The sequence below is a fragment of the Zootoca vivipara genome, chromosome 2, assembly GCF_963506605.1.
Source record: "Zootoca vivipara chromosome 2, rZooViv1.1, whole genome shotgun sequence".
Lineage (NCBI taxonomy): Eukaryota > Metazoa > Chordata > Lepidosauria > Squamata > Lacertidae > Zootoca > Zootoca vivipara.
Genome location: NC_083277.1, coordinates 5648277 through 5676159, shown reverse-complemented (window position 1 = coordinate 5676159; position 27883 = coordinate 5648277). Strand labels below are relative to the sequence as shown.

General features: G+C 45.6%; 1 pseudogene; it reads right to left on the bottom strand.

Annotated features, from left to right (window-relative positions):
* Positions 1–695: 695 nt before the first annotated feature.
* Positions 696–27794, bottom strand: LOC118081420 (zinc finger protein 197-like; annotated as a pseudogene).
* Positions 27795–27883: the final 89 nt, after the last annotated feature.

Sequence of the window (27883 nt, the reverse complement as noted above, 5' to 3'; positions counted from 1 at the left end):
ATAAATGTCAACAGGGGCAACCAAAGCAGTTTCTGTATCATGACTAGGCCTGAAGCCAAAGTGGAACAGATTCAAAAATTATGCCCAAAATCCACCTCGATCTGCCGCCATTTTGTGACTGGTGGGCCTCAGTAATTTTCAGCCACCTCAAGTGGACCCTGGGAGTAGAAAGTTTGGGCACCTCTGCTGTAGACTGTTGCATTGGATCCCTGGAGACCAGAGTTCAGATCCCAGCTCAGACATGAATCTCACTGGGTGGACAAGCCTACCTCATAAGGTTGCTCTGCAGAAGAACCACAGAACCACCACTTGCCACTCTCTTCCAGAGCAATGGCAGGATACCGACATGATAAAATAAAAAGACCTTGTCATTTTCAGGCAGCAGGTCCTAAGGTGACTCTCTGACTTCTCCAGTTAGAGGATGTTGGAAGAAGCGCTTGGATGTGCAGGGCACGAGGCCTTGGAGATGCTACCAGTCAAAGCAGGCAATACTGGCTTAGATATTGGGTGGTTTGGGTCAACTACCCAAGGGATCCTCTGGTCCCATACCTGGCAACTTCACTTTGCTGATGTGGGCACTGCTGAGAGTACCACAAGCACCGTGCTGGACTGGACACCTTCATCTGCCCCAGCTGCAACAAAACATGTCTCGTCTGCATCGAGCTCTACAGCCACAGCAGACGCTGCAGCCTTCCAGCAGCTTGACCTCATCCCAAAAGGCGCACTTCTCCATTGTTTCCAGAGACAGACTGATGCCAACATTGTGGCTTTAGAAACCCAATGCCCTTGTTCATTCCCTTACCGAAGGGCTGGATAACCTCCAGTCTACAATTTGTATATTTTGTATTTTATCTACCGTTTTGAAACGCCTCAGAACTGTGAACTGATTTGTGAAATACTTCAACTAATTATTTTTTATTTATTAAATACACAACAACAACAACAACACAATAACCATCACCCAATACATTTAAAATGCCATAGAATAGATAGTTTAATCAGCCACAGGTCTGGGTGAACAGGAATGTTTTTGCTTGGCGCCTAAGGATATTTAACGAAGGTGCCAGGCGAGCCTCCTTGGGGAGAGCATTCCACAAACAGGGAACCACTGGAGAAAAGGCCTACTCTCGTGATGCCACTATCCAGACCTCTTGTGGAGAGGGCATATGAAGAAAGGCCTCAGACAATGGCCATAGGGTTTACACTGGTTCATAGACCCTGAGCCATTTAAGGCACTGTAAGTCATAACCAGCACTTTGAACTGGGCCTCAGATGATGACCTCAGGGTCTGGTTTGGTCATTTGAAGTGGAGTATCTCCCATCAGCTTCAGTTGGCGGCCCAGCTGTGCCCCTATCTGGACAGGGATAGCCTAACACCTTTAGTCTAGGCTCTGGTAACCTCTAGGTTAGATTACTGCAGTGTGTTATATATGGGGCTGCCTCTTGAGCTGGTGCAGAATTCAGCAGCCAGGTTGCTCACCGGGACAAGACGGTTTGAGCATATAATGTCAATCTTGGCCCGACTGCATTGGCTGCCAGTTATTTTCTTGGCCCAATTCAAAGTGCTGGTTATGACTTATAAAGCCTTAAATGGCTCAGGACCATAATACCCCAAGGACCACTTCTCCCTATATGAACCAGCCTGAACCCTGCGATCATTGTCCAAGGCCCTTCTTTGTGTGCCTCCTCCACAAGAGGTCTGGAGAGGGGCAACATGAGGCCTTTTCAACAGTGGCTCCTGTTTTGGGGTGATGCTCTCCCTAGAGAGGCTTTGTAGAAAGGATTTTGTTTTTACAAGTTTGTAACATAATACTACTGCTATTGCTGATAAATGGATTTATATCTCAGGCCATGCCCCATCCCCCACCAACTCAGCTCCAATCTGAAATAGGAGTTAAACTGTGACAGCATCACATTCCATATTCCGGTCATTTCTCTAGTTCCCCTTCTGAGTGAATTCTTTGAAGAACAGTCTCTTATTACTGAAGCATTTTGTACACTCCCAAGAATTTATGGTTTCTCCCCTGCGTGAATTTTTTAATGAGAAACGAGACTTATCTTCCGCGTGAAGCTCTTTCCACATACCAAACACTTAAATGGTTTCTCCCCAGTGTGAATTCTCTGATGAGCAGCAAGTGATTCTTTCCGACAAAAGTTCTTCCCACAGTCCATGCATTTATGCGGTTTCTCTCCTGTGTGGATTCTTTGATGAGCTGTGAGCTGTGTCTTCTGACAGAAACTCTTTCCACACTCCAAGCATTTATATGGTTTCTTTCCTGTATGGATTCTCTGATGATTAACAAGGGCAGAACTATGACGAAAGCTTTTTCCACACTCCACGCATTTATGTGGCTTCTCCCCTGTGTGGATCCTTTGATGAATACTGAGGCCTCTGTTTCTCTTAAAGGCCATTCCACACTCCAAGCATTTAAATGGTTTCTCCCATGTATGAATTATTTGATGAGTGGTGAGGTTTGTGCCTGTACTAAAGGTCTTTCCACATTCCAAGCACTTAAAGGGTTTCTCCCCTGTGTGAATTCTTTGATGATTACTGAGATTTATCTTCTGACAGAAGCTCCTTCCGCATTCCAAGCATTTAAATGGTTTCTCCCCTGTATGGATCCTTTGGTGGGTTACGAGGTCAGAATTTTGACAAAAGATCTTTCCACACTCCAAGCATTTATGTGGTGCATCCTTCCTGTGAATTCTTTCATGATAAGTAAGATGCATTTTCCAATAGAAGCTCTTTCCGCATTCCAAACATTTGTATGGTTTCTCCCCTGTGTGAGTTATTTGATGATGTGTTAGGCTTCTGTTTCTACTAAAGGTCTTTCCGCATTCCAAACATTTGTATGGTTTCTCCCCCGTGTGAGTTCTTTGATGAGTAGTGAGATGTGTCCTTCGACAGAAGCCCTTTCCACATTCTGAACATTTATATGGTTTCTCCCCTGTGTGTGTTCTGTGGTGGGAAGCAAGATTTGTCTTCTGAGAGAAGCTCTTTCCACACTCCAAGCATTTAAATGGTTTCTCTCCTGTATGGATCCTTTGATGGGTAACAAGGAGAGAATTCTGAGAAAAGTTCTTTCCACACTCCAAGCATTTATGTGGTGTTTTCCTTCTGTGGATCCTTTGATGATAAGTGAGATGGATCTTCCAACAAAAGCTCTTTCCACATTGCAAGCATTTGAATGGCTTCTCCCCTGTGTGAATTCTTTGATGAGTGGTGAGATGTGTCTTCCGGAAGAAGCGCTTTTCACATTCCGAACACTGGTATGGTTTCTCCCCCAGGTGAATTCTGTGATGGTTAGTGAGATTCCTCTTCTGAGAGAAGCTCTTTCCACACTCCAAGCATTTGTATGTTTCCCCCCCTGCGTGAATTATTAGATGAGCAGTGAGGCTTCCGCTTCTGTTAAAGGTCTTTCCACATTCCAAGCACCTATACAGCTTCTCTCCTGTGTGAATTCTCTGATGAGCAGTGAGATGTGTCCTCCGACGGAAGGCCTTTCCACATTCCAAGCAATTAAATGGTTTTTCTCCGGTGTGAATTCTGTGGTGCGCTGTCAGATTCCTCTTCTGAGAGAAGCTCTTTCCACACTCCAAGCATTTATGCGGTTTCTTCCCTGTGTGGACCCTTTGATGAATAACAAGGCTTGTGCTTGTATTAAAGCCCTTTGCGCATTCTAAGCTCTTGTGTGCTTTCTCCCCTGTGTGGATTTTGTAGTGAGTTTTAAGTTTAGATTTAGAATGGAAACTTTTCCAACATACAAAACATGTAATTGTTTCTCTTCTGTTTTGCGTTTTTTCTTGGACTGGGATTTCATTGGAGTCAGTGCGCTGAGAAGCAGGGGAATGATTCCTCCTCTTCCCTCCTTCTGTTTTCCTTCTCTGCTGCTCCCTCTTCAGACATGTGTCTCTTTCTGCAAACACCCCATGTAGTTCTCCGTGATTCTCAGTTTTCCATTCATAACCTATTGCAAAGCAGAAACGGAACTTTTAAGACAATGGCACCTCAAATCTTGACAACCACACACAATTCTTTTGATAATGGAAGAATGCAAAAATGGAAAAGTCTTAGCTGGGAGGTATATCTTCCCTGCCTCTGTTAATACCTTGACTGACACCCAGTGTCCTATGTATTATTGGATTAGATCCATGAAAGACCCAAATTCAGATCCCAGCTCAGACATGAAGTTCACTGAATTGTACTCCGCAATCATCCTCTCTAAGTAGCTCAACTCAAACCACCAAACAACCCCATGCATTCTCTTTCGAACCCCTTGGAGCAATGTTGGGATAGAAGTGTGATAAAAATGAGGAAGAGAGAAGAGAAGAGTTTTGGATTTGATATCCCACTTTATCACTACCCAAAAGAGTCTCAAAGCGGCTAACATTCTCCTTTTCCCTTCCTCCCCCACAACAAACACTCTGTGAGGTGAGTGAGGCTGAGAGATTTCAGAGAAGTGTGAGTAGCCCAAGGTCACCCAGCAGCTGCATGTGGAGGAGCGGAGACGCGAACCCGGTTCCCCAGATTATGAGTCTCCCACTCTTAACCACTACACCACACTGGCTCTCGGAGGAGAGGCCCTGTGATTCAGAGCAATGCATTCAGAAGTACCCGCAACCTGCATTCCACCCCCCGCCTTCAGAGGGTGTGTAACCCCATCAAGAGCAAGGCTGTCTCCCACCCATCCGGTCTAGGGAACCTCTCCCAGTAACAGTGCCTCAGTCTTATCTGGATTTAGCTTCATCTTATTGGTTCTCATCCAGTTCATTAGCAAGGCAAGACAATGGCCCAGCACAAGACATCCACTGCCTCACCTGCAGGTGTAAAGGGGAAGTAGGACTGTGTGTCAATGAGCGCATTGTGGACAAAAACCCTGATAAGCACACTCAGAGGTTTCATGTGGATGTTAAGCAGCATGGGGGATAAAATAGAACCCCACATTGAAGGCTCCATGGGACCAAAGAGCAGTCCCCTAGCATCACCCTCTAGAAATGACTATCCAAGTAGACCTGGAATCACTGCAAAGCTGAGCAACCCACTGCGAGGGATTCCCCGTTTCCCACCCCTCACTGCTTTAACAACAGAGGCTCCCCCTGTGCTTCTATACAAACGGGAGTAAACCTCCAGTGTCTTCAGGGTACCTCAGGGCTCTGCGTTCGAAACCTATTGCCACCAGTGGGGTCTCCCTCCCGTGGATCCCTACTGCTACAATTTGCCTCTCCTTTAGGCAACAATGTAGCTCTCTTGGCTTCACTAACCAGCCGTTTGTATGACAGGAGAAAAAGCAAACAGTTTCCTCTTCCACAGGAAAGCTTTGTTCTTGCCTCTTAGTCACACCTCTGAAGGTACTGAGACACTGCCCGAGTCCACGAACGTTTAGCATCTTGATAATAACAGCTAAAAAATTTCTTCCCATCCACCCGAACCTAACCTCCTGCTCCCTCTCTAACCCTCCACTCCCCAACTGCCAACCCCCACCTGCCTTTCAATGGTTGTTCCCCCCTCCATTTAGAACGCCGTCTAGCTCCTCCTCCCAGGGAACACCTGCCTATCATGGGAGTGATAGTTAACCCAGGCATCCCCAAAATGCGGCCCTCCAGATGTTTTGGCCTACAACTCCCATGATCCCTAGCTAACAGGACCAGTGGTCAGGGAAGATGGGAATTGTAGTCCAAAACATCTGGAGGGCTGAAGTTTGGGGGTGCCTGGGTTAACCCATGATGAACCGGAATCATCACCAGGCACTATTCCGCCACACCCATTCTGACAGCCACTCTAGAAGGATACCATGGCTGATGGTATCAGAGGCTGCTGAGAGATGGAGGAGAATTAATGAGGACACATTCCCCCTGTCTCTCTTCAGACGTAAATCATTACACAGGGCAACCAAAGCTGGGCCATAGCCGGGCCTAAACCCTGATTGTAATGGATCTAGTAAAGTTAATTAAGTTGCTTATATAATATAAAAACTGGGAGCCTTACTGAGAGAGACTACCATCCCACAATTCTCCTCCATGACTTCGTTATGCAGCGCCCTCTGGTCAGGATCCAGCAGAGCCCATTCCTCCTCTGTGAAATACACCGCCACCTCCTCAAAGGACACGGGACCCTGAAGAAGAAGAAGAAGAAGAAGAAGAAGAAGAAGAAGAAGAAGAAGAAGAAGAAGAAGAAGAAGAAGAAGAAGAAGGAGGAGGAGTTCAGACTTGATACCCCGCCTTTCACTCCCCTTAAGGAATCTCAAAGTGGCTAACATTCTCCTTTTCCCTTCCTCCTCCACAACAAACACTCTGAGGTGAGTGAGGCTGAGAGATTTCAGAGAAGTGTGGCTAGCCCAAGGTCACCCAGCAGCTGCATGTGGAGGAGCAGGGAAGCGAACCCGGTTCACCAGATTATGAGTCCACCGCTCTTAACCACTACACCACACTGGGTCTCTTTTCTGAAAGAAAAGGAAACGGTTGCCTCTTTATAGAGAAAGTAAAAGATTATTGGCCACCAAACTCCAGAAGACTCCTTAAGGAAGGGTGACTGAGGATTCTCCTGCAGAGCAACAAGAAGTTTGGTTTGTTGAGGCCCAGGGAAATGAGCAGAAGACAGAGGTGCCCAAGTGGCACCTGCTTCTGTTCCCCTAGAGATGTGTTCGCCTACCTGATCTGGGTTCACAGCAGCTGATTCCCATCTGTTGCCAAGAGGAGATGGCCAAGCAGGTCTTGCCAGTGCCATTTCATCACCTGCGAAGAGATGAAGTTGGTAGGAAGCCAGTAGTCTGCCTCGCACATTAAGCAATGCATATACAAGTACATGTTGGGATGACAAAACGTTTCATCCATTGTGTATATTTTGGATGTTAAGAGCATAAGAAAGAGCTCTTTTTAAGAACATAAGAAGAACCTGCTGGATTAGGCCAATGGCCCATCTAGTCCAGCATCCTGTTCTTACAGTGGCCAACCAGATACCTTGGGAAACCCCCAAGCAGAATCCGAGCACAAGAGCAGCTCTTCCCTCCTTTGGCTTCCAGCAACCAGTTTTGAGAAGGTTACTGCCTCCAACATGAAGACAGAGCATAGCCATCATGGCTAGCAGCCTTGAGGGCGTTATCATCCATGAATTTGTCTTATCTTCGAAGGTGACCCAGAAACTACAATTAATCCAGAATGCGGCAGCTAGACTGGTGACTGGGAGTGGCTGCCGAGACCATATAACATCGGTTCTGAAAGACCAACATTGTCTCCCAGTATGTTTCAGGGCACAATTCAAAGTGTTGGTGCTGACCTTTAAAGCCCTAAACGGCCTCGGTCCAGTACACCTGAAGGAGCGTCTTCACCCCCATTGCTCAGCCCAGACACTGAGGTCCAGTGCCGAGGGCCTTCTGGCGGTTCCCTCCCTGTGAGAAGTGAGGTTACAGGAAACCAGGCAGAGGGCGTTCTTGGTAGTGGCGTCAGCCCTATGGAACACCCTGCTATCAGATGTCAAAGAAATAAACAACTATCTCACTTTTAGAAGACATCTGAAAGCAGCCCTGTTTAGGGAAGTTTTTAATGTTTGATGTTTTATCATGTTTTTAACATTCTGTTGGGAGCTGCCCAGAGTGGCTGGGGAAACCCAGCCAGATGGGCAGGGTATAAATAATAAATTATTATTATTATTACTGTATATCCCAAGTTAGTGGCCTTCACTGCCTCCTATGGGAATGAGTTCCATCGTTTAACTACATGCTGCATGTCGAAGTACTTTTAAATAACCTTTCCTGAATGTTCCAACATTCTTTTTTATTGGATGTCTGTAGATTCTAGTGCAGGCATCCCCAAACTTCGGCCCTCCAAATGTTTTGGACTACAATTCCCATCTTCCCCGACCACTGGTCCTGTTAGCTAGGGATCATGGGAGTTGTAGGCCAAAACATCTGGAGGGCCGCAGTTTGGGGATGCCTGTTCTAGTGTTACGAGAGAAAAACCTGTCACTATCCGTTTTCTCCATGCCATCTCTGTACACATTGTATACCAGGAATCCCCAAACTTGGCTCTCCAGATGTTTTGGGACTACATCTCCCATCATCCCTAGCTAACAGGACTAGTGGTCAGGGATGATGGGAGTTGTAGTCCCAAAACATCTGGAGGGCCGAGTTTGGGGATGCCTGTTGTAAACTGCATTTCAGTCATGTGCAAAAACTTGTGTTCCCCACTTGGGCGCTTGGCCAGAAATCCAAGGACTGATTTAAGTTCTCAAGTAATTAAAATAATCTATCTTTTGAAGTTTGAAAAATGCTGGAGACAACAGTCTTCCCATGATTAAACAACACTGGGGGAAAGTGTTGCCCCCTCAAAGATTTAAGGGAGTTCAAAAGGATGCCGTGAATTTCTTACATAACCAATATGGGGAGATCAATTTAATAATATTTACCCAATGAGATGGGATGTCCATCACTCTCCAGATTGTTACCTCTTTGCAGGGGACTTTCTCGTGTGTCAGTGGTCGCTTCTGCAGACAGATTCCTTATCTGAAATAAAAGTGGGTGAAATTCAAAGTAACATCAAGATGTTGGTTCCATCAGCTCAAACATTTCCGCTTGCCTGATGGAATGATCTCCCCTTTAGAGACAAGACAAACATTTAATGGTAAACAAAGGGTTGGACCAAGAATTCATTTCATCAGATATTAGGGGGGGAAAGGGGTATAGTTTTGTGTATTAACCAGAAATTGGAACCTAAGCAAAGATTAAAGGGTGAGGATGGGAGAATGGCAGTGGAAATTAATTGGGAAGGGGAACATTTGTTAATTGTAGGAATATATGAACCCAATTAAAGAAAATTGGATTAAAAAAAAAAAACTAGAGGAATTTATGTTTGAACAATACGATGGCAAAATAATATTAATGGGAGATCTAAATGGAGTAACATTGTTAAGAGTTTGACAGGACAATACATAAAACTGGAACAAAGGAAGGGAAATTACCCAATTCCTTTTCTGATATGGTCATAAACATAAATCGACTAGATCTATGGAAACTTAAGCATCTGATGGAACATCATATGTTTACTTATTTACTTATTATTCCTTTGTGAGAAATTCCGCAAGCAGAACAGATGCCGTATGGGCATCTAAAGAATTAGGGCCAAGGGTAAAATAAAAAAGGAGAGATATTACCAAGGATATTACCAATCTGGCCCAGTGAGGATTTCAAAGACAGTAAATGTGCAGCTTACTTAGGAAAGGCATGATAAAGGCGAGTTTGGGACATTCCTTTTTGGGTGAAATCCAGGAAAAGTGTGGCAAATACAGTATAGAGTGCTTTAAAATCTCTTCCCCCCCCCCACGATTTTGAGCCCTTTGGAAATGCCAGGATGAAACTGTCTCTCACCTGCTGCTTCCTGTCCTCTGCCTGGCTCAGGAGAAAACCTTCAGCCAGGGCCACCACTTGGGAAGTGGTTTCTGCACCACATTCCCTTACCCAGCTCTCCATCTCCGGAGGGAGGACAGCCAAGAGCTGCTTCAGGATCACCAGGTCCAGGATCTGAGTCTTTGTGTGACCCTCTGGCTTCAGCCACTGACGGCAGAGATGGTGGAGCCGGCGGCAAACTTCTTGGGGGCCCTTTTTGGTGAAATGCACAGCAACATCCTCAAAAGACGCTCGACCCTGAAAGGCAGGGAGGTAGTTGCCCTTTTATGCAGCTCGTAAATGATTTTGTGTTTCTAAAATACAAAAGACTACACAAAGGGAAAGTGCCTGAGTTATTTTGAGTGGCACCTGCAGCCTCTCCAGTAGGCAGCTTTGACAGAAGCAAAGAAAATGAGATAAAGTTTGTTCCGATCCAGGAAGGTGAGCAGTTGACAGATGCACTTGGGTGACACCCAGCCTCTCTTTCCCTCAATGAACCTTCACCCCCCCCCTTACCTGATCTGGTTCCACAGCACCTGCTTTCCCTTTACCAAACAGAGGAGACAGCCAATAAGCTCTTGCCGGTTTCATTTCATCACCTGTGAGAGACAAAATGGTGGGAAGCCAATAAGAACTGCTTGTCCCACAGAAGGACACATCTCTAAGTTCAAGTTGACATTAGAAAATGGCGCATCTATCGTAGATATTCTGAATGCCCCTAACCAGTTAGAGGCCCTACGTTACAACCGTATCTGTTCCAACTCTACAGACAGAGAATCTCACCTAAGAGATCTACAGCAAACCTTTTTAGAACTAAAATATCCACCTGATGAAGTTAAACAACAGATCAACAGAGCCAGACTGATACCTAGGGAGAACCTGCTGCAAGACAGACCCAAAAAAGAAAATAACAGAACACCACTAGTCATCACATACAGCTCCCAAGTTAAAACAGTACAACGCATCATCAGAGATCTACAGCCTCTCCTGGACAATGACAGCTCCCTTTCTCAAGCTCTGGGAGGAAGACCTTTCATTGCCTACAGACAGCCACCCAATCTTAAACAACTCCTCACCCACAATAATACAACCACCAGACTTAACATGGACACTGGTACCAGAGCCTGCAATAAACCCAGATGCCAACTTTGCTGCCACATACACCCGGACAACATCATTACTGGCCCCAACAACATCCAACATACCATCTCAGGACTATTTAATTGCTCATCTTCTAACATTGTGTATGCCATCAAATGCCAACGGTGCCCTTCAGCTCTCTATATTGGACAAACAGGCCAAACCCTACGCCAAAGGATAAATGGACATAAATCTGACATCAGGAACCATAAGACTGAAAAACCAGTAGGAGAACACTTCAATCTCCCAGGACATTCTATACAAGATCTCAAAGCAGCTGTTTTATTACAGAGAAATTTCAGGAACAGACTGGAAAGGGAAGTTGCTGAATTGGAAATCATTACCAAGCTTAAAACCATGGAAGCACCTGGGATGAATAGAGATATCGGATTCTTATCTCATTATGCATGATCAAGCTTTCTTTAGCACCTCAGCCCAGGACTAATTGCAGCCATCAGCAGCCATTAACACCCATCTACAGGTTTACCACTCCCATCAGCCCATCTCCCATTCCCACCCACCCCCACCACCCTCTGTATATATATAGGGTCTGACACTTCTGTTTCTAGTGTATCTGAAGAAGTGTGCATGCACACAAAAGCTCATCCCAAAATAAAAACTTAGTTGGTCTTTAAGGTGCTACTGAAGGAATTTTTTTATTTTGCTTTCTCATTGAAAGTAATGGAAGTGGATTAATCCGTTCCAGACAGGTCCGCAGAGTACTTAAACTGAAAATACTCATACCGAGGCGTACTTAAACCGAGGTATGGCTGTACAAAAATGTCATCTCCTTCATCGTACTAAGTCATACCTTGGTTCCCAAATGGCTTAGTTGCCGAACAATTCAGCTCTCAAACGCCACAAACCGCAAAGTAAGTGTTCGCAAACGTTTTTCGGAAGCCAAACATCTGACGCGGCTTCTGCTTGAGTGTAGGAAGCTCCTGCAGGTCCTGCAGCCAATCAGAAGCCGCGCCTTGGTTTTCAAACTGTTTTGGGAATCGAACGGACTCCCAGAACAGATTAAGTTCGAGAACCAAGGTACCACTGTATTTGGGATGCTTCTACACATTGTGCGTTTCATTTGTGGGGAACTGCAATTCTCCCTATTTGAGTTCTCAGCCAGAAACCCAAGCACTCATGTAAGCGCTCAAGTATTGAAAACAGATTAATTTTTAAACCGTGAATAAGGCTACGGAAAGGGAGCCTCCCTCTGAAAGATTCACGAGAAGCATCCCATAGGAAATGCAGTTAATTCTTACTGAGTGATGCTGCAGCCTCCCAGCTCCCCTGAACGTTCCTCCTTCGCAGGAAACACTGCTTGGCATCCACTGCCGCAAGGAGATCAGTGGTTGGTTCAGCAAACAGACCTTTTACCTGAAACGACGAGGAGATTGAGGTCAGTCAATGGGGAGAAGGATTAGAAAAGGCGCAACAGAGGCAAAAGGCCTTGGGGAATCTGGGGCATGGTGCTGTGGATTATTTCTATTTTTTAAAAAACAGGCTGTTTTAAGATTCCCCCACTTCCGATTTTGACCCCCTTGGAAGTACTAGGATGAAACTCTCACCTGCTTCTCCTCTCCCTGCTTCTTTCCCTCTGCTTGACTCAGGAGGAAACCTTCAGCCAGGGCCACCGCCTGGGAACTGGTCTCCGCTCCATATTCCCTCACCCAGCTCTCCATCTCCGGGGGGAGGACAGCCAGGAATTGCTCCAGGACCACCAGCTCCAACAGCTCATTCTTCGTGTGTTGCTCTGGCTTCAGCCACTGAAGGCAAAGGCGGTGGAGTCGGCTACAAACCTCTCGGGGCCCCTTGGCTTCTGTGTGGTTGAAATGCCCAAAGTGGAGCTGTAAATATGAGCTTAGGGTGTCCTCCTCATCCAGAGTCTTCTGCATTGTTCTTTCCCAGAAGTCCCCACTGCTTCCAACATGGATTGTATATGGGCCTCTATAGTCTTCAAGAACGACTGCGTCTTCCTCTTCCATCTTAGTTCATCTGTGTTCCAAGGAAGACTCTCCAATTGACCCCAAGAGACTCTTCCCACTTCTGCCCTAGCTGAAGGTGCTACCAAGTCCTGAAAAATCAAGCCATTCTCAGATGATTTTATTATCACACTGTCAGGAGGGAAAGATTTCCCCTGAGGAACAAGACTGCTTTATGATGCTTGGGGACTTTGCTTGGGGACTTTGCTTGGGGACTTTGCATTTTCTTTCATTGCAGTTTGAATTCTACAGAATTTTATTGCCTTTCAGTACAGTAATACAATACAATACACTTAAAAAGGAACAAAAGAAGCAATTGATATACAAATTAAAATCATTCAGCATCCAGAGCTGCTCGCTGCAGTTGTTACAGCAGGCAGAAAAGAAGCATTAAATGGGGTCCCCTAAGACCCCTTGTCGTGGCGAAGGGGCTTGAATAACTCAGAGAAGCTATGAGCTATGCCATGCAGGGCCACCCAAGATGGACAGGTCATAGTGGAGAGTTTTGACTAAACGTGATCCACCTGGAGAAGGAACTGGCAAGCCACTCCAGTATCCCTGCCAAGAAAACTCCATGGACAAAGACAACAGGCATATAAAAGTTATGACGCTGGAAGATGAGCCCCTCAGGTCGGAAGGCGTCCAACATGCTACTGAGGAAGAGCGGAGGACAAGTACAAGTAGATTCAGAGCTGATGAAGCGGCTGGGCCAAAGCCGAAAGGACGCTCAGTTGCGGATATGCCTGGAAGCGAAAGGAAAGTCCGATGCTGTAAAGAAAAATATTGCATAGGAACCTGGAATGTAAGAACCTGAATAGAGGTAAGCTGGATGTGGTCAAAAATGAGATGACAAGAATAAATATCGACATCCTGGGCATCAGTGAACTAAAATGGAAGGGAATGGGTGAATTCAGTTCGGGTGACTATCATATCTACTACTGTGGGCAAGAATCCTGTAGAAGAAATGGAGTGGCCCTCATAGTCAACAAAAGAGTGGCAAAAGCTGTAATGGGATGCAATCTCAAAAATGACAGAATGATCTCGATACGAATCCAAGGCAGACCTTTTAACATCACAGTAATCCAAGTTTATGCACCAACTACCGGTGCTGAAGAAAGTGAAATTGACCAATTCTATGAAGACCTACAACACCTTCTAGAAATGACACCAAAGAAGGATGTTCTTCTCATTACAGGGGATTGGAATGCTAAAGTAGGGAATCAAGAGATAAAAGGAACAACTGGCAAGTTTGGCCTTGGAGTTCAAAATGAAGCAGGGCAAAGGCTAATAGAGTTCTGTCAAGAGAACAAGCTGGTCATCACAAACACTCTCTTCCAACAACACAAGAGACGACTCTACACATGGATATCACCAAATGGGCAGCATCGAAATCAGATTGATTATATTCTCTGCAGCCAAAGATGGAGAAGCTCTATACAGTCAGCAAAAACAAGACCTGGAGCTGACTGTAACTCAGATCATCAGCTTCTTATAGCAAAATTCCAGCTTAAACTGAAGAAAGTAGGAAAAACCACTGGGCCAGTAAGATACAATCTGAATCAAATCCCTTATGAATACACAGTGGAAGTGAGGAACAGGTTTAAGGATTTAGATTTGGTGGACAGAGTGCCTGAAGAACTATGGATGGAGGCTCGTAACATTATACAGGAGGCAGCAACGAAAACCATCCCAAGGAAAAGGAAATGCAAGAAGGCAAAATGGCTGTCCAACGAGGCCTTACGAATAGCGGAGGAGAGGAGGCAAGCAAAATGCAAGGGAGATAGGGAAAGATACAGGAAACTGAATGCAGATTTCCAAAAAACAGCAAGGAGAGATAAGAGGGTCTTCTTAAATGAGCAATGCAAAGAAATAGAGGAAAACAATAGAATGGGGAAAACCAGAGATCTGTTCAAGAAAATTGGAGATATGAAAGGAACATTTCGTACAAAGATTACCATAATCAAGGACAAAAGTGGTAAGGACCTAACAGAAGCAGAAGACATCAAGAAGAGGTGGCAAGAATACACAGAGGAATTATACCAGAAAGATATGGAGGTCTCGTACACCCCAGGTAGTGTGGTTGCTGACCTTGAGCCAGACATCTTGGAGAGTGAAGTCAAATGGGCCTTAGAAAGCACTGCTAATAACAAAGCCAGTGGAAGTGATGATATTCCAGCTGAACTATTTAAAATTTTAAAAGATGATGCTGTTAAGGTGCTACACCCAATATGCCAGCAAGTTTGGAAAACTCAGCAATGGCCAGAGGATTGGAGAAGATCAGTCTACATCCCAATTCCAAAGAAGGGCAGTGCCAAAGAATGCTCCAACTACCGCACAATTGCACTCATTTCACACGCTAGCAAGGTTATGCTTAAAATTCTACAAGGCAGGCTTAGGCAGTATGTGGACCGAGAACTCCCAGAAGTGCAAGCTGGATTTCGAAAGGGCAGAGGAACCAGAGACCAAATAGCAAACATGCGCTGGATTATGGAGAAAGCTAGAGAGTTCCAGAAAAACGTCTACTTCTGCTTCATTGACTATGCAAAAGCCTTTGACTGTGTCGACCACAGCAAACTATGGCAAGTTCTTAAAGAAATGGGAGTGCCTGATCACCTCATCTGTCTCCTGAGAAATCTCTATGTGGGACAAGAAGCTACAGTTAGAACTGGATATGGAACAACTGATTGGTTCAAAATTGGGAAAGGATTACGACAAGGTTGTATATTGTCTCCCTGCTTATTTAACTTATATGCAGAATTCATCATGCGAAAGGCTGGACTAGATGAATCCCAAGCAGGAATTAAGATTGCCGGAAGAAATATCAACAACCTCAGATATGCAGATGACACAACCTTGATGGCAGAAAGTGAGGAGGAATTAAAGAACCTTTTAATGAGGGTGAAAGAGGAGAGCGCAAAATATGGTCTGAAGCTCAACATCAAAAAAACCAAGATCATGGCCACTGGTCCCATCACCTCCTGGCAAATAGAAGGGGAAGAAATGGAGGCAGTGAGAGATTTTACTTTCTTGGGCTCCTTGATCACTGCAGATGGTGACAGCAGTCACGAAATTAAAAGACGCCTGCTTCTTGGGAGAAAAGCAATGACAAACCTAGACAGCATCTTAAAAAGCAGAGACATCACCTTGCCGACAAAGGTCCGTATAGTTAAAGCTATGGTTTTCCCAGTAGTGATGTATGGAAGTGAGAGCTGGACCATAAAGAAGGCTGATCGCCGAAGAATTGATGCTTTTGAATTATGGTGCTGGAGGAGACTCTTGAGAGTCCCATGGACTGCTAGAAGATCAAACCTATCAATTCTTAAGGAAATCAGCCCTGAGTGCTCCCTGGAAGGACAGATCGTGAAGCTGAGGCTCCAATACTTTGGCCACCTCATGAGAAGAGAAGAATCCTTGGAAAAGACCCTGATGTTGGGAAAGATTGAGGGCACTAGGAGAAGGGGACGACAGAGGACAAGATGGTTGGACAGTGTTCTCGAAGCTACGAACATGAGTTTGACCAAACTACGGGAGGCAGTGCAAGACAGGAGTGCCTGGCGTGCTATGGTCCATGGGGTCACGAAGAGTCGGACACGACTAAACGACTAAACAACAACAACAAGACCCTCAGTGATTTTCAAGTGGTCCGTGCGGGATTTTTTTTTGAGAACCACAGCTATGATTGATTTTGATACCCAAACCTCCAAACCTTCTCTCTGTTTACTAGATTGCTTTTTTTATTTATTGAGTGGGAAAACATTTAGGATAAATAAGGCTTACTATATTGATTACAGATATCAGAGCCTGTATGAAATTTAACTGGCTGTAGCTGCAGTAAAGGTAAAGGTAAAGGGACCTCTGATCATTAGGTCCAGTCGTGGACGACTCTGGGGTTGTGGTGCTCATCTCACTTTACTGGCCGAGGGAGCCGGTGTACAGCTTCCAGGTCATGTGGCCAGCATGATGACTAAGCCGCTTCTGGCGAACCAGAGCAGCACACAGAAACGCCGCTTACCTTACCGCCGGAGCGGTACCTATTTATCTACTTGCACTTTGACGTGCTTTCAATCTGCTAGGTTGGCAGGAGCAGGGACCGAACAACTGTAGCTCACCCCGTTGCGGCGTTCGAACCGCCGACCTTCTGATTGGCAAGCCCTAGGCTCTGTGGTTTAACCCACGGCGCCACCTGCGTCCTTTGTAGCTGCAGTAAGGGTTTCATAAATTTGTTTAAGGGTTGCTGTATATTAATAAGTAAATTACTAATTAAAAGCACACCACCAATGGCTGTGTAGGGGATATGGGAAACGGGGTTGGGAAAAAGAGAACCAGGGCATTGAAACATCACCGATTCCCCATTAATTTCAGACAGTTGCATCTTATACCATAAAGGCATATAGGAACAAAATTGTGTGGGCTCCACCCTCCCCTGTCCAACACCAGGCTAGCCCTCAACAAGGAGCTATTTCTGCTCTTTCTCTGCGAAGAAGCCCCCTCTCACCAGACTCAGTCCACATACCCGTCTGCTTAGCAACAGAGAACGAGGCACGCTTAGCAACCTTGCTTCCTGCAGAAGCCTTAGACAGCTGCCTGTGCCTATTCCTTTGCAAATGTCAGATTGGCATACTGGGTTTTTGTTTTTTGTTTTAAATAAAAAAAATATTTAAAGAAAGCTAAAAGCCCATCACCACCACCCTGCCCAGTATATGTGAACTCCATGTCTGCAGCCCTGTGTTGGGTTGAACGAAATGGGGATAAAGCCCCAATAACCCGCCCAATCTCTCCATCGCAGAATCATGGCATTGTAGAGTCGGAAGGGACCTCCGGGGGTCATCTAGCCTAACCCCCTGCAATGCAACGCAGGAATCTCAGCTCGAACACCCATGACAGATGGGCCACCCATCATGCCTACTATGCTCTGCCTGCAAGGTCAGGAGGGGAGTCGGGGTGTGGGGTGCTGCTCGTGGGCTTCCCATTGGGGTGTCCCCAGTGGGAGCAGGATGCTGGGCTGGGTGCGCAGGGCCCCCTCCCCACCGCTTCCCTGGAGGTCTTCTAAGCCCCCTCTTCCCGATCCTACCTTGCAGCCCCTCCTGTGCACCCTCCTCCCCTGGGGATCCCCTTCCCCACAAATGCACAAAGCCGTTGGGGGGCTCACTGGATGTCAGAAGGGGCCGCCGAGGCAGCGATCGTGCGAAAGAACCAGCCGCTCGCTTCTGCTCCAAAGGAATCGCATCAAGGGAAGAAAGAGCTGGGGGGGGAGGGGCCTTGGCTCTGGAGGGCTCCCCCCCCCGCACACATTCATTTCCTCTCTAGGAAGCGGGTCGCGTTCGTTTTAACCCTTCGAAGCCCAGGCTGCAGGGTCAACGCCCCCACAAGTCACTCAAAAAGAGGAGGCTAATAGGGAGGAATTAAGAGGTCGGTCGGGAAGGGGCTGGTTTTCAAACTTTTTCTTTCCTTTCCCCCTCCCCTCAAGAAGCAGGGCTTCTGGTCTCTCTTTTTTTCTTCCTGCTGAATGCACTTCTCATTTTATTTATGTTTTTCAGTTTTATACATTTCAATAATTAGTGCCAAAAGGGGGTGGGTGTGTCTTAGACTCACAGACAGTTTAGGTTCCCAATAAAAGTGGAAGCACAGAGGACTCCAATGCAGACTTGGGATAGGAGATACACACCCCCCCAACTTGCTTTGGAGGCTATATGATGATGATGATGATGATGATTCCTTCAGTAGCACCTTAAAGACCAACTAAGTTTTTATTTTGGTATGAGCTTTCGTGTGCATGCACTCTTCTTCAGGTATCTTAGTTGGTCTTTAAGGTGCTACTGAAGGAATTTTTTTATTTTGATTCGACTCAGACCAACACGGCTACCTACCTGTAAATAGGATGATGATGATGATGATTTATTGATATGGGAACCCAGTGCATCTGTCACTCTTATCGCATAACATGCAGATGTAGGGGGTGTGCTCCCATCAGATGTCAAAGAAATAAGCAACTATCTGACTTTTAGAAGACATCGGAAGGCAGCCCTGTTTAGGGAAGTTTTTAATGTTTGATGTTTTATTGTGTTTTTAATATTCTGCTGGGAGCTGCCCAGAGTGGCTGGGGAAACCCAGCCATATTGGCAGGGTATAAATAATAAATTATTATTATTATTATTATTATTATTATTATTACGATACGAGAGTCAGCCAGTGTTGTTGGAGTGTCAGATTAAGACCTAGGAGACCAGAGTTCAAATCCCCACCCAGTCAAGATGCTCACTGGATGACCTTGCCCCACTCATTGAAACCTTCAGCCATCGCCAGCGCCTGGGAACTGGTCTCTGCTCCACATTCCCTCACCCAGCTTTCCATCTCTGAGGAAAGGACAGCCAGGAACTACTCCAGGATCACCAGGTCCAGCAACTGAGCCTTGGTGTCTCTCTCTGGCTTCAGCCACTGATGGCAGAGATGGTGGAGTCGGCTGCAAACCTCTCTGGGTCCCTTGGCCTCTTGGTAGCAGAGATGCCTGAAACACTGGCGCTGTTCCTCTGAGCTGAGGGGTCTCTCCTTACCCAGAACCTTCTGAACTGTTCTTCCCCAGAATTCCCCAGGGCTTCCATCCTGGGTTGTAAATGGATCTCTTCCTGCTTCAGCCTTGTCTTTCTCTTCCATCTTTGAACTCTGTTCCAAGGAAGCCTCCAAGTGGATCCAAGAGACACAACATCAAAAACAGTTGAAAACAGTTCCCTATCATAAAAATTACAGTGGGTCCCAGCAGCATACAGTACACAAAACCCTCTTTCCTGTGCGAATTCAGGTGGGTGTCAGAAATCAGTTTACTTAGGACTATTACAAAAAAATGCCTTTACTTTTAAAGAAGTTACAATAGAATGGATCTCTTGTTTGTTTAGAAAAAGCTGTTTTGCTTCTTCCGTTGAGTCCCATGGAGAAGATGGTCATTCAGAGGCCCCAGTGGTGGCAGTTGGGGTGCGGGGGAAGCCCATTGTGGGATCTGGTGGTTGGGTTCGCCCCACATATCAAACTCCCTGGTTTATATATGGGGGTCCTAAGTGAATCTGCTGCACAGGCCCCCCTCTATGTGGGTAAAATGGGGCTAGGGTCCCAATAGGTCCCCCTTCCCAACAGCTAGCGACCCTCTCATTTTCCTGCCTGGCATTGGATTTTGGAAATCAGCCCCCAAGACATTTCTGACTCCCCCTCCTCACTTTCATGCCTTGTGCATCCTCCTCCCCGCCCCACCCCCCTTTCCCCAAATGCACAAATTTGGGGAGGGGCGCTCACCAGATCCCACGGAGGTAGCACTTCTGGGGCGGCGGCGGCGGCAGAGAGATCAGTGACCAGTTTTACTCCAAGGGAGTAATGGAATATCCAGACATGAAAGGGGTGGGGTGGGGGCTTTGGCTCCCCCCCCGCCACTTCCGAATTTAACCCTTAGAATGCCTCGCCCCCGCACACTCCGATGAAGGGGTGGTGGGGGTTTTTTGGGGGAGGGGAGGCGGCTAGAAAATCAAAAGTAGGAAGAAAACCAGGCCCTTCTTCAACTGCTGCCTCCCATTTTATTAAAATGATTTTAATCAAAACAATGGGAGGAATGGTCTGGTATCCTGCCTACTTCTACCCATCCCTCTTCTACAAAGCAGGGACACCCCATCACCTGCTGCCCGGCCAGACCTGCACCCAGCGAGTGCTGACCAGCGCCAGGAGGGGAGATGTGCCAGACATAGCAGTACCTCCGCTGGGCAGCATGCGAGATGGACTCCCTCGTAAAGGAGGAGGTTGGGTGGCCATCCGTCAAGAGATCCTTTAGATTAGATTAGATTTCTTTATTGTCATTGTGTAATTACAATGAAATTGGATGCTATCCCACGATGCCTGCATTTCCAGGGTATGCGCGCCAATGGACTAGATGACCCTTGGGGGTCCTTTCCAAACTCTACAACTCAGAATCACAGGCAATAAATAATCTGGTCCCTAACCGGAGAAAACCCTGCGTGGAGACCCGGAAGTGATAGGCAGCAGGCGCGAGTCTAGACATAGCGGAGACCATAGAGTGTCCAAGCGGCGGTTGGTTGGCCGTTGGGTGCCCCCTAGCAACGCCTCACTTGCCCTTAGCAACGCCGCGCGGCCTTTGGGCGCCTCTAGCAACGCCTCGCGTACCCTTAGTAACGCCGCTAGGCCGTCCCTAGCAACGTCTCACGCGCCCTTAGTAACGCTGCCCGGTCGTTGGGCGCCCCCTAGCAACGCCTCACGAGCAACGCTGCCTTTGCCTCATTTACCACCTTTTCTTCCGATGAGTTCAAGGTGGTGCACGTGGTTCTTCACGTCCCCAGTTCGCCCTCACAACAACCCTGTGAGGTAGGCTGGGCTGAGAGACGTATGCCCAAAGTATGGGGATACGAACCCTGCTCTGCCAGGTCCAGGGGTGCAAACTTGAATATTTTTTTTGGGGGGGGGACAGGTAAGCCCCACCCTGCATAATCGAGCACATGAGATTGTTTTGCAAAATAATTTCATTTGAACAGAAAATAAAAGTTGCTTAGCAAAAAGGGAAGAAGAAATAACTTAAAACAGTATCTTACTTAAATAATGTACTAGGGTCTTAACAGCCAATGTTGATTTAAATGTTTTTTTAAAAAATTGATTTACCCCACATTTGATCCTGTGAACATTCTCCCACCCTGCCTTGAAGCCACACCTTGATTGGAGTCAGTGCGCCTGAACTCCCATTTTCCTCTTCCTCATCCCTGTTTGGGGAGGTTCATAAAATCTTAGAGTTGGAAAGGACCCCCCAGGGTCATCTAGTCTAATCCCCTGCAATGCAGGAATCTCAGCTAAAGCATCCAGGACAGATGGCCACCCAACCTCTGCTTCAAAAACTTCATAGGAAGGCGAGTCTACCACCTCCTGAGGGAGACTGTTCCACTGTCAAACAGCTCTTACTGTTGGAAAGTTGAAACAAAACAAAAAAATTCCTTCCAGTAGCACCTTAGAGACCAGCTAAGTTTGTAATTGGTATGAGCTTTTGTGTGCAATGCATGCACACTTCTTCAGATACGGAAAGTTATTCCTGATGTTTAGTCAGAATCTCCTGTCTTGTAACTTGAAGTGGTTAGGAGACCCCTGGGGCAGGGAGATGGTGAGGTTACAATACCAGGGTGGGTGAATTACTGTAAATCTTTTGTGTGTGTGCAAAAAAATCGTAAATCATATTCGCCTCTCCCACACCCTCTCCTTCCCTTTGCACGTTTCAGCACTTTGAAACCAGAGAACATTCCTTTGCCCTTTCCATTTCCTCTCTTTGCACATTTAATTTCCTGATTCCAAACCCAGCCTCCTATATAAACACACACACACACACACACACACAAACACACACACACACACACACAGAGAGAGAGAGAGAGAGAGAGAGAGAGAGAGAGAGAGAGAGAGAGAAACATACCACCACCAATTCAAAATCAAGGACAGGTGCGGCAAGAGTCTTGTTAGCACAGGGCTGGAAGAATGAGGAAGTCCCAACGAAATAACAACGGCAAGAAAAACGGATGAGCTATGCTGAACTGGCAAAGTTAACATACAAATTATGAGAGAAGGACAATTTTGACTTTAAGGAAGAATGGGAACTTTTTTACAAACTATTTAAAAAGTTTGTAAACAAAAGGATTTGGACTCCTTGGCAGGCTTTGAATAAACACCCACAATTTATTAGTAAAATATAGGACAGACAAGATAAGGATATGTACAAATTTATAACATGCAGAGAATAACATGTGTAAATAAATTGGAGGATCTGAGGGAAGTCTCGGGAGGGTGGGAGAGGGAGGGAGGGGAAGGTATAAAAAGAGGGGGGAAATGTAATTGATTACAATGATCGATAATGTATTTTGCTAAATTTGTTCAATAAAAACTTTCTTAAAAATAAATCAAGGACAGGTAAGCTGTAAATGGACTTTTTGTAAATCATTTATTATTACATTTATAGCCCACCTTTCCTCAAATGAACTTGAAGTGGCTTCATAGTTCTTCTATTCCCAGTTTTATATATTCACAACAACCCTGTGAGGTAGAACTAGGCTGAGAGCCATTGGCCCAAGGTTACCCAGTGAACTTCATGGCTTCATAGGGATTTTAACTCTGCTCCCAGGGTTGCTTCAGTTTAAATGAGTGGGGCCAAGAGGGAGGGGTGTAGCTTAAGGAAGAAAAGGAGGGTATTCTATGCCCCCAATAAATATTTAAATGGTTGTACCCTTATGTGCATCATTTCATGTATTTCCACTGAAGTTCTTTTCCGCACTCCAAGCACTGGAATAGTTTATCCCATGTTAATTCAAAGAAATGAGAACTTTATTTACGTAGAAACTCTTTCCACACTGCAAACATTCATATCGCTTTCCCCTGTATGCATTCTTTGATGGGAAATTAGAGTTTTCTTCGCACTGAAGCTCTTCCCGCACTCCATACATTTATATGGTTTTACTCCTGTGTGAACTCTCTCATGACAACGGAGGTTTGCGTTTGTATTGAAACTCTTTCCACACTTCAAACAGTGATACGGTTTCTCCCCTGTGTGAATTCTTCGATGAGGAATGAGGTCTCTGTTCAGGCGAAAGCACTTTCCACACTCCGAGCATTTATATGGTTTCTCCCCTGTGTGAATCGTTTGGTGAGACGTGAGGTGCCTTTTCCGTGTAAAGCTCACTCCACACACCAAGCACCGATAAGGTTTCTCCCCTGTGTGGATTCTTTGATGATAACTAAGATCAGTCTTCCGAATGAAGCTTTTTCCACACTCCAAGCACTGATAGGGTTTCTCTCCTGTGTGTAGTCTTTGATGATTACTGAGAGTTATATTCTGTCTAAAGCTCTTCCCGCACTCCAAGCACTGAAATGGTTTCTCTCCTGTGTGGATTGTCTGATGGGAAGTGAGGTTTATCTTTCGAATGAAGCTCCTTCCACATTCCAAGCACTGATATGGTTTCTCCCCTGTGTGAAGTCTTTGATGATAAGTGAGATTTATCTTTCGAATGAAGCTCTTTCCACAGTCCAAACATTCATAGGGTTTTTCCCCTGTGTGAGTTTTTTTATGATAGCTAAGAGTTATGTTCTGTCGGAAGCTCTTTCCACACTCCAAGCACTTGTATGTCTTTTTCACAGTGTGGGTTCTTTGATGAGTAGTGAAAGCTTTCGTATCACTGAAGCTCTTTCCACACTCCAAGCACTGGTGTGGTTCCTCCCCTGTATGAATTCTTGGATGTGTCATGAGGTCTATCTTCTCATTTAAGCGCTTTTCACCTCCAAAGCATTTATATGGCTTCTCCCCCATGTGGATCCTTTGAGGTGTAGTGAGGCTAAAACTTTGACAAAAGCTTTTTTCACATGCTGCAACAAAGATAGGAAACAGGTAAGAGCCTATAGGTAAAAATGCTAATGTTTTAATTAATAAAAATTAGCCAGTATAAGAAACGTACAAAGAAAAATAATGCTGATAGATTGCTAGACTTTCTAAACAGTTTTAAACTAGTACAGAAATTTTGGGTGTTGCAGTCCAGTAATGTCTGTAATGCTGAAGTGTCTCCACTCCTGGACAAGTGAAACTTCAACCCTTACCAAGAAAGGTTGCCATCCCACAATTCTCCTCCATGACTTCTTTATACAGATCTCTCTGAACAGGATCCAGAAGTGCCCATTCCTCCTTGGTGAAGTACACAGTCACCTCCTCAAAGGACACGGGACTCTGAGAAAAAGAGAAATAGTTGAAATATTACATTAAGATTTATTGATTACCAAAAATCCATAAGACACTTCAAGGAAGAGGGGCTATTCTGCAGAAATGAAATCTCCTTTATAGATAATATGTGTTATCTATTACATTGGTTCCCAAACACTTTGCCCTGTGGATGTTGTATGATTTTTTAATTGTACTTTTATTTCCTATATTGTATTTTACCATGTGACAATTTGAATTCCATGGAATGATTTAAATATTTGACTTCCTTGCAGGCAGTTTTGACAGAAGAACCAAGAAGCAGGGATATCAGTTCAGGCCTAGGGAGGTGGGGACTGAGTAACCAGCCTGCCCCCAGCCTGAGGCCCTGCTCTGATCTGTCCTCCCTACCTGATCCAGTTCAACAGCAACTGCTTCCCCTTCACCACGAAGCAGAGATGGCTGATGAGGTCTTGCCAGCATCATTTCATCACCTGAGAGAAAAAAAAGCTGGTGATAAGCCAGGAGCACTTGCTCCTCTCAGAGATTAATCAATGCATCCCTAAATACACATGGGCGTTAGATTTTTTTTTAATCTGTTAAGCATATTTCAGAGCCTTATATTCTGTTTTATATGTGTGTGAAATGACATCTCTTCCCTTTGGGGCTCTGGGCAGCCAGTTTCTTCCCCCAAAATATTAAAGAAGCCTGTGGATTTATTTAACACTTGACCAAGATAAATCCAATTGAGATACACCCCATCAGTCATTATTATTATTATATTTATTTATATCCTGCCTTATCCCCAGACTGGGACTTGAGGCAGCTTACATGAATTACAACCACACAGATGAAATACAAAAAGCTAAAACATAAAAAGAGAATAATTAAAATGTTGGTTAAACTCTAGGAGAATTAAAACAATATAAAAGCAAATCTATTAAGATACAGAAAAACAGTCAATTCCCAAAGGAAATATGGTCTTTCAGATAGCTTGGACCTAAGTGGTATAGGGTTTTATAGCTAATAACCAGCACTTAGAATTGCACATGGAATCAGACTGCTAGCCAATGTAAGCTGTTCTAACAAGGGAGTTCTTACCCAGTGGCCCCTGTCCAGTGTCTGATGCAGCCCTCTCTGCCTCTGGGAAATCCAGGCAGGCTTTGGCAAATAGACCTGTAACCTGAAACAACCATAAGAATTGGAGACATCAACTGTGGAGAAGAATTTGAAAAGGAGCGGCAGAGGCAGAAACCTGAAGGGTTATTCGAAGTCTTTCCTTGGATGCTTTCCAAAAAGGTTTGGGCAATTAATAGAGAAATCTGGGATGCCCTCCCTGGAGCTTAATGTCTTTTCTCCCTGTTGTAGAGACTGTAATATGCTGTGCTTGATGCTGTGTGATTTTTTTAAATGTACTTTTAGTCGCTTCATTCATTTATTTCATAAAATTTATACACCACTTGATTGTAAAAAATCCTCAAACCTGTTTATCTCAAATATTGCATTTTTTGTGTTCCACAGAATTCAATTTGTTATGCATTAAAATACAAGACATGAAATAAGCGATCAAGATGCGATTAAAAGTAAATACTGTATAAATATTTAACGCTGACTAACTGAATGAAACTCATGGACCACTAGCAGCTCACAGGCCACAGTTTGGGAGACCCCTGATCCAGATGACAACCTCACCTGCTGCTCTGCCTGCTTCTTGTCCTCTGCCTGACTCAGGAGGAAACCTTCAGCCAGGGCCACTGCCTGGGAACTGGTCTCCACTCCACATTCCCTGACCCAGCTCTCCATCTCTGGGGGGAGGACAGCCAAGAACTGCTCCAGGATCACCAGGTCCAGCATCTGAGTCTTGGTGCGTCTCTCTGGCTTCAGCCACTGGCGGCAAAGATGGTGAAGTCGGCTGCAAACCTCTCGGGGGCCCTCAGCCTCATGGTAGTGGAAATGCCTGAACTTCTGGCATTGCACATTTGTGCTGAGGGTGTCCTCACCTGGAATCTTCCATCCTGTTCTTTCCCATGGTTCCCCAGGGCTCCTGGCCTGGATGATAAACAGACCTCTTACTGCTTCAGGCCCAGCTGAGTCTTTCTCTTCCATCTTTGATCTCTGTTCCCTCCAACAGGGTCCAAGAAGCTTCTCTTGCTTCTGCTGAAGACTGCTATTACTGGAATCACTGCCAAGTTCTAAAAATTCAAGACATTGTAGGGTGAGTGAATTATTACGCCTTCAGGACATGAAGATTTTCCCTGAGGAAATGTGGATGAGTCCAGCCACCCAGAAGGAAGGGCAGGTGAATGACAAGAGGACTCTAAGATGAGCTTCTGGGGAGGTTCCTTCATGTGTGGGCCATGGATTAAAGCCTTCAACCTGGTTGAAGGTCAGAAGGGAGCTAGTTTGGTGTAGGGCTAAGACCTGGAAGAGACTAGGGTTTTAGTTACTACTCAACCAAGAAGCCCACTGGGTGACCTTTGGCCAGTCACTGCCTCTCAGCCCAACCTACCTCACAGGATGGTTGTGAGGATAAGATGAGGAGAGGAAGAAGCATACCGGTATATGCTACCCTGAGTTCCTTGAAGGAAAAGTGGTATGTAAATAAATACATAAATAAGGTGCAGCATCCACCCAACAATTCTGTTGCTCGCAACTCCTCCTTCATGCACAAATTCCCTTTCTCAGTTGTCCATAGATAAACAGGACAGTACACATCAGAAAGGTGAGTTGGGGATTGCCTGGAGCTCTGTTGGGGAAGTTGGTTTAGGGTGGGTTCCAGAAAATTGGTATTTAATTGACAAGTTAGTATGTATTCAGCATTTGTGACTGAGTTTATTTCCCAGTTTTTGCCCTCTTCCCAGGTGCATAGAAAAAGGATTTACCAGCGACACTGGCATTGACAACCCCATTAATTTACAGATCAGGAGATAAGCATGTACTGTGGATACAACTCAAGATACACAGTAAATTACGTCCCCACCTAGGGGACACAGCTTACATACAGAGAAAAATCGTTACAATTTCCAGGTGGCACGCTTAAATGCATTTGTTATAGGGGAAAAATGGATACTCTTTATTCCAGGCATCCCCAAACTGCGGCCCTCCAGATGTTTTGGCCTACAACTCCCATGATCCCTAGCTAACAAGACCAGTGGTTGGGGAAGATGGGAATTGTAGTCCAAAACATCTGGAGAGCCAAAGTTTGGGGGTGCCTGCATTCAGTCTTGAAACATTGAAATGAAGGCATTTTCTTAACGTTCTATTGTAGCTCAGGAACTTGACAGCTCGGGGAAGGGCTTCTATTCTAGGGAGTGCAGGGAAGGAGTTGGGGTGTCCTGGGGGTGACATCAGGCATTTATTTACATGCCCTAGAGTAGGCGAAATGACAGCTTGGTGTCCAATAAAATTCTTATATCATACTCAACGTGCAGCTGAGGATGAATTTCCCTAGAGCTCAGCTCAGTGTTGCACAAAATGGGGAGACACTCACCAGGCTGCAGAAGGGGCCATCGATCAATGACCACTTTCGCCCCCACCCTGCAACCAGGAAGAGACGCAAGGCGGAGCTGTATTGGCTCTGGAGGATCCCGGCTGCCCTCCTCCTCCTTAAATTTCTTTTTTCCCCCCCTTTCCTCTCTAGGAGCCTAGCTCAGTTGCTGTTAACCCTGAGGAGGCCGTGCAGC